Below are 8,465 nucleotides of genomic sequence, written 5' to 3' on the forward strand. Positions count from 1 at the left end.
GAAGATGTGCTCAGCTATATTGATCTCTGAGGAAATGTGGATGAGGTAGATAATGTGAAACCTTTTTGTCATTACTAACGGCTATATAGGTTCTGGAAACTTTCTGTGTTTGGCTGACTAGATAAGTGGACACACTCACATTTATTTGATTGGAAAAGTATGGGGAGAAAACTATCTCTCCCTAGTTTCTGTATGGAATTGATCTTTTGTGTATTAACACTTTTCTATTACAGCAAAGGAATTGGTGATTATGAAAGCAGAAGCACCCCTTTCTTTCTGCTGGAGTCTTTGGAGACTTGTCTTAAAGCAAAGGGAAGGGACCTAAACAAGTTAAGAAAGGGGACAATGGAAGGACACAAGGAAAAGTGCTGAGCATTTCCACCCCTAACCTTCAGCAAATGACGGGGAAAGAAATTAATGTTCTTGACTTTATTAGCTCCTTGTGTCTCTCACACATCTGTGAGAGACCTACTCTTACTTTCCCTGGCCTGGGGTAGCTGCAGGTACTGGGTACTTAGTAGGTTCTGGCTCAGTTGAGGGGCAAAGGCTGGTACTCAGCTTTACTCTGCTGGCTGGGGCGCCAGGTAGGAGGTTATTAATACTTCCATGCATGCCTCCAAACATCTTGTATAGTTTGACTAAAAGGTGAAAGACTAAATATTGAATGAGGTTCTTTCTATTGGTAAACGATCATTTAATTGATCACCCCCCCCATTCTAATTCATCTTGACGTGCCTCAACGCACCCCCTCTTCCCTGAGTTTCTAGACTGTGCTTTACATCTGCTTGACTGCAGACACTAAGACATAGACAAACCTCTGCAAACAAGTTCAGGCCACGAATTCTTAATTATGGATCCAAGTTATTCTTTCTTTTGTGATAAAGAGATCTTTCTGTTCTCTTGCATCACTTCATTCCTCCCCATATAGGCTACTGCTTTCTTGTTTGAACTGATTCAACTTGCTTCATGGAAAAAATGAATAATGAAGCTAAAATACTTTTTTTTTTAAGTGTATCTTTGTCTTTATCTGACTTACAGTGTGACCACAAAAGAACCCAAAACAAACCAAAACTAAGATGAAAGTATTTGGATAGGCTTAAGTGAGGCAGAAGTATATTTTGGCAAGGGGGACAGCGGTTTGGAACAGGAATCACTTACACTGCCATTGCTATTGTAATGCAGATCATTCATAATATAGGGTTAGGCACTGGTACCCAGAGTGCATATGTGGGTAGCAGAGACGCTGGTGGCTTTCAGTACCAGGCCTAACCAGGATCAGATGGTCAAATACAGGCTCCCTGTAGAGAGCAGGCAAAAGCAGTGTCACCCATGTGCTGTCCACAGCTCCAGACAAGCAGGTTTTACAGTTGAGACCCATTGTTACCAAGGACAGCCTTCCCTCACAACTCTTATGCATGTACCAATGCTGATCTGAGATGCTGGCTCCTGGCATGAAGCCTTTTCAGCCAGAATCTCCCTTCCTTCTCCCCTGCACCCAAATATGCATTTTTTACAACTCTTTTTTTTTTTTTTTTTCCCAAGCAAGCCCTACAAACTGGCATGAGATACATATCATGAGGTCTATTTGCACTTTAAAAAGTGCATCAGCCTGCCTGATTTATTAAAAAACCAGATCCATTAGGTACAGATCCATTAGGTTCACATCCATACGGTCAATCTCCTTTCTAAGTTGGTTCCTGACCCACAGTACAATTCCTGACAACAGTGGTGATAGGCCTAAAGCTTGTCTAATCACAATAAATCCTGCACAGACTGAGGGTCCTGTCCTGCCCTTGGTTACCCTCTTGCGCATTTCAGCTTTTCATATAAGTTTAGGCTAGTACTTTTTTAATCCAGTCTTACTCAAAACTAACCAAATCTCTGACATGATTGTTAAAACCAGCAGGCAGAAACACACACAGAGTCTCGGGCAAAATGAAAAGTGAACAACTTGTGCAAATAGGCCTAAGTGATGCAGAATAGACAGGACACAGCTCAGAAAACCTGGAATGAAGCCATCGGCCTTAATTAACTGCACCAATTATGTTGTTCAAGAATCTGGCCTGTTTCTTAAAGAAAAATGTTTTGGATGTGTTAGAAAAATTGTGTGTATAAATTACAGCTGTCCCTATGACATTTTAACTTGAATGACCAGTTCTTCTTCAGGCCATTGCAATAGGTCTCACTGTCCTTGGCAGAATTACAGGGGTCATATTTTTTTAACATGGCTGAGCAGCTCTTGAACAATTTCTCCGATGTATTAAGCATGAACAGGCATTTTTTCAACATCAGGTGTGCATGTCTTCTCCTCACATTTATTTTACTCTACCACACATTTATTGTGGCAATTGCAGCAGTTGAAACTTCTCCTACAAACTTTTGTCTTCTCCTCTAACCCTTTCATGGAAGCTTCATGAGCTGATGGAGAGATCTTACTTCATAGTGCTGTCTTGTTTTATTTATTTTCTATAATCAGAGAAGACATTCACAATTGTTAGAGTGTACCACTATGGTTTCTTCATTGCTTGCAAAAGAACTTGTGGACAAGGATAAAGTCAAGCCATTATACATATTCTGTTAAAGACCTTGCTTCGTAGTTTATTATTGAAAAGATGTCTCATTTGTTTAACGGGAGTTTCTAGAATTAAAAAAAAAATTAGCAAGCTTGGAAAAAAAAAAGCAAAATATTATTGACTACTTCTGATTTTATTAAAGGTTTTGTGGATCTTGAAATACCCTCTACTGACAACAGAACTGGATATGAAGGACTTCAAGTTGAGGAAATAAGAATATAAATATCTCCTGTATAAGGAGGTTTAATAGAACAACATGAACACAGGTTGTACATATTATCTCAGACACTGTGTCTTCCTTTTCAGAAGGAGAATTGCTGCTAGTTAGGGTTAAACAAGAATATTCATAAATTTAATAGCAAGGTTTTAATCCTTTCATGAAGTGTCAATCCATTGCCAAAACAGAGGGTGGTTTTGGTTTTGTTCCCCCTTAACCTGCATTTTCTTAAGTGTCTATTAATTTATTAGAATATATTCTCTCATACCCATATAATTTCCTTAAGGCATTGTAGTGGTTGCTTTTACAGAAGAGCTTTATTAAGAATTTCGGGTATTGGTGATTGGCAATCTAACTTTGAAGATGCAAATGAAGAGATCCCTGTATAGCATTCAAGTCTACCAAAAATTTACAGAAAACAGAACAAGCATGTTCACACTGAAGTGGAAATAAAATTCTTTATACCACACACAACCTGGAAAAAATTGAATATTTTAAAATTGTATTTTAATGTCTCTCATAGAAAAAAAGTACTCTGAGCTTAACCCTGCTGTTTTTTTAAAGTTTAGAAGTAACGTCCAGCAATAAAAGACGTATGGAAAGACTTTGCAAGTCTGTGTGAAGTAATAGATTAAAAGAAAACACGTTAATTTTCTTGGCCGAATTCTCATTTTAATTATTTGAGACTCCAAACTTCCTTTTCCTTTAAGTGGTATTCCTTAAAGTATGTCTTCTCAACTCAAGTGTCAGATCAATTAATTTTTTCTCTCTTTGTTTGCTCTAGAGAAGACTTCTTTTATTACAAGAAAAGAAAAAATGTACATATGTGATAGTAACTTTAATTATTGAAGGTTTTTGACACCACCGATGAAAACGCTTCCCAGAAAGTCAGCTTTGAGCATAGCCAGTGACATCGCTGTGAAGGTCAGTGTTCAGATTAACATGCTCACTGTAAAAACACATGGCAGATTTTTGTACTAATAGAAGTAGTAATGTACAAGCTTATTGAAACAGTGAAAAACTTATATCCAGAGTAATTAGAAGCCTCTGATACTAAGTAAGCTTCCTTGGGAAGCAGAAGCTTGAAATTGCATCCTTTCCTGTTTCATCTAACCTAAGGTGACTTTGATTCCAATAAACTTCTTTTTTTTTCTTTTTTTAAGTTCCTTCCGAGACAGATGCCTGGCAGAATTTGCATTGATGGAACTAGATCCCCAGTATCTCCCCTAATATGAAAGACATTACACACTGGCATTCTGATTCCTTTCACCTCCCAGTGTAAATCAGGGAACCTTCATGGAAATTGGAAAGTATTAGGCCCAAGAGCTTTCAGTATGTGACGGGATTAATTTTTGCCTGGCAGACTCAGAAAACTGAGTTGTGAAAAAATCAGATCTTCCTAATGACAAATAAGCCCTCGTGCACCAGACAGCGGATAGGGAATTGTGCAGGGCTTTGCACCAGAGAAAAATTGTGCTTTGACAGGATGACCATCGTGTACACATTCGAGGCTGATGAAGAGAATGAGAAAAGATAAGCATGAGACTTTCCTAGAACAGCTGACCAGACCATGAAAGGAACAGAAGCTTTGGAGAAGAAATTAAATATTCTGAGAAAATAAAATTACTTCTCCCCCAGAACCCCAAAAACCAACACATGTATTTGAAAGCACTGAGAAAGAAGCCATAGCTGATTGAAGAGAGAAGTCAGGTGATGTTTTTTTCAAACAGAGTATCTGGACACCACTTACTGAAACTGAGTGGGTCTTTTAGCAGAACCCTTCTCTTTCCCCCTTTTGCTCTCTGTGGTTTAATAATGTCTTTTGAAAGATAATTATCCTGGAGAAGACAGAGATGCACAAATATTTCCATTCAACAGGAAAATGCAAACTTTATGTTACACTAAGTAAATACACAAAACTCAGCCGTTACTCATCTAAAACGAGAACAAAATGAAACAACAGGAATCTAGACTTTTTTTAACTAGTCTTGATCACTAGTCATACTTCCAGTTGATCAATGGCTCGTAACAAAGTGGTATGCGGTGAAGCCTGATGCGTTTTGCACATCTAGGTTACTCAGAGCAGTTTAGTCTTATGTGGCTGCCTTGATTTTGGCTGGAAGTTAATTTCCTTTCTAGTAGCTTGTGTACTTCCATGTTCTTGAGTATGAGAATAATGTTGACAACACACACACTAAATGTCATTTTAGTTATTGCTAGGCACTTGTAGTGTCTACACTAAGCCAAAGACTTTTCAGGTTCACAGGCCCTGCCAGGTGCACAAGAAGCTGAGAGAGTACAGCCAGGATGTCCAACCCAAGCTGGCCAAAGGGATGTTCCCTGCCACAGAATGATGCTCTGTATGTAACTGGGGAAGTAATTTGGGAGGTGGGATAGTGGCTTGGAAGCAGGCTGGACATCACTGGCTTTTTTTCTTTCTGCATGTGATGAGTAATTGCATCATTTGTTTTATTATCATTACTATTACTATTGTTATTATGTTCCTTTATTATCCTATTAACTATCTTTACCACAACCTATGCATTTGGTTTTATTTTTTCATTCTTCTCCCCATTGCCTTGGAGGGGAGGGGTGAGTGAGTGGCTGCGTGGGGCTCAGTTAACCCACTGGGGTTAAGCCACGACAGGGATCAAAAAACAGAGCATAAGGAGCAAATAGCATTGGAAGAGGGGGAAAAAAATTAAATAATATCTGTCCTTAAGCAGTAATAATTGGATTTGGGGCTCTCTCCAGCACAAATTAGCATTTATGGCATCTGGCCCATGGACCAGATGCTGTAGGACTTTGGGGGTGTTTGGAAGCATCCAGTTAATGGCCGCAAATAGCTATTAAGGGAAGAACAGGAGACAGATCAGTGAGAAGTGCAATGCTTTCACCAAGCTCTACCTCGGACTGTGATGGGCTGATGGGACCTAAGCCATTGCTCAAAAGATGATGGAGATAGCACTTTTTCTCTGGAGCACTCAGACGAAAAAAAGAAGCAACAACTTCTCTAAATGTTTTCATTTATATAAAGAAAAAGCAATCTGGTGCTCTCCACATGTGGATCTAATGTGGTTGAATCAATCCTTCCAAGTACTGGAAGAATATACTACTCCCTACATTGGATTAGCTCCTTGAAACATGTCATCCACCATTCAAACCACTCCACTATTTAAAGAAACTCTGAATGTTCCTTCGGCTACATGCAAATTTAGCAGATGAATTCTGGTATGCAGCAAACCAAAAGACTCCAAAATGCCACTGAATATTTTGTTTCATGAAAAAAATTGAGGACGATTGGGGCACACACACACATGGATGGATGTGAAGATTACAATCCAGGTAACTCCTTCCACCTCATAGTTCTTTTAAAGCATTTGATAAATTCTGTGTCTTTAGGAGGTCTCAGGCTTGGTGAACTACTACTTTGTAATGCTGCATGATCGCACATGGCTTTTCAAAACCAACATGAAAGCTGCATACAAGCAGTAGTGCTATTTGAGCTAGATGTTATTGAAAGTTCATACAACATTCTTTAAAATTTAGTCCCCAACCTTTACAGCAGATCAAAGAAATTCAACAACAGATCAGAATGATCTAGAACAGGTGAGAAACGTAAAGGGACAGGCAACTGCTGTAAAGGAGCAGAGAACTACACTGCCTAATAAATCATAACCAGTGATGTTAAAAGCAATGAGATTTAGCAATCATCAGCTTCTCAGTGACACTTTTTATTTTGCCTGTGAGAAAAAGGACACACACAGTCATTTCAGTTCTATCTTTCCTTCACTTTTGGAGCTGAAGATTCTTGGCCAGTCTGTCATTGTGAACATCAAGAAGCACTATTCTAGAAATTTTCCAGCAAAATACTGTTTGCTTTATACCGGAAAAATTAGAAGTATTTCTGGTGATCTATAAATACTATGGCTAACATTTTATCTGGAATAATTTTAAATTTCCCAAGCACCAAACTAGGCATTGAACAACCCTCTTTCCCCTTTACCTCCTTTGGTTGTAGCTTTGCTATTTCAGAACCTCCCACAGCATGTATTTTCTAGAACATGCAAGACCAAGCTGAAGTCTCTTGACTAGACTGGTTGAAAGCCATAACCATAAAACTATTAGTCCAGCTAATCTCTTGTGTATACACAACTCTTCATCATAACAAATACTCCAGCAGAGAAACACTTAAGATGTAGGAGACACATTTTCAACAGTCTATTCCAAGAAGAATTTATACTCATGTGCACACAGATGTATATATTTATATAACAGAACAGCTCCAAAGATCTATTAGAGAGAAACTCCAGCACAGCCAGCAGCAGCTGTAGGACCATCTGAGACACAAGAGCAGAAATATCCATGTGTTTTTTCACAAGAGAATGATGCAGCATGGGATCAGTAAGAAACTGAGATAGGAAATGAAGAAATAACCCAATTGGAGCTGTATGAAACCTGAACCCAATGGTCAAGCAAAGTCTGCCTGCTGGGGTAAAAGGGAGGAAGAGTGGAGTAAAAGGATAAGGAAAATCTCCTTCAGCTTGGAAACCATGAGAATGGGGTCTTTAGCAGTTTGTCAGTACTAATAGCCCAGCTGCATTTTCTTTTGGCCTATGCACAAAAAATGGGGTGTTGAGGGTTTTGAGAAGTGCCTAAATAACATGGTTGAAAAAATTACATGGAATTAAAAAACCATCACTTGGCATTTAAAGTCATTCAGTAATTAAAAGTCATCACTCAGGCATTTTTAAAGTTCCCTTTTTAAATAAAAATTAATCTTCAGAGCAAGCTTTAGAATCTTATTTTAATTTTTCTTGAATAAATCTTGTCTGAAACAGAGCTTTCAGAAATAGATGACTTTACCATTATGATTTAATCAACAGCCATTTGAAATGAATATTTCAAACCCTCACATTCTACATGCAACATGAATACCTCCAGAGAAAAAAAAAAGGCACAGAATGCTTTGAAATTATGAAAGTTTGAACACACAGTCCATATTTTAAAGCTTCATCTCCTAAATTCCTCTGTGCTGACCTGTTTGATACAGTACCGTTGGCCAAGGATTGCTCCACAGGCACAACTTACACATGCACCCTACGATGGGAGGTGGGAGAGGGAAAAAAAGCAATGGGTAGGCACAGGAACATCATCTGTAGTTGGAGCTTATACAGCCCAATGCCACACGTGCTGAGGCACACTGAGCAAAGCCATTGTAGCAGAGTCAGAAGAATCAGACACAAAAATATCAGAGAAAGCACTTTATAAAAAGTTGAGGTTTCTGTGAACATGTTGTAGGATAAAGCTGGATTCCTCCCCACACCCCTGGTTCTTCATTAATCAGCTGCCCGCAGGACTGATGAAATAGATGGCCACTGACACCTATGAACCCTACTGAAAAAGAAACTTCAGTGATTATTGCCATTCTCTCCTGGGTGGAATGAAAAGCAGCATAATAGATACCTAAATGATGCTTATTTCACCTACTTTTTTTTTTTTACATCCTCTATTCATTGCTAAACAGGGGTGATATATTTGAAAATATTCCTGTTAGAAATTTTTATTCACAGTTTTGCCCTATCACTGGTTAAAGAAAGTAGGGGAGAATCCTCTATGTATTTTAATGAATACATCTCTGTGTTTGGCACGAGATGCTCCTTGCTTGCTTATCT

The sequence above is a fragment of the Gallinula chloropus genome (assembly GCF_964237585.1).
Source record: "Gallinula chloropus genome assembly, chromosome: 3".
Classification (NCBI taxonomy): Eukaryota; Metazoa; Chordata; class Aves; order Gruiformes; family Rallidae; genus Gallinula; species Gallinula chloropus.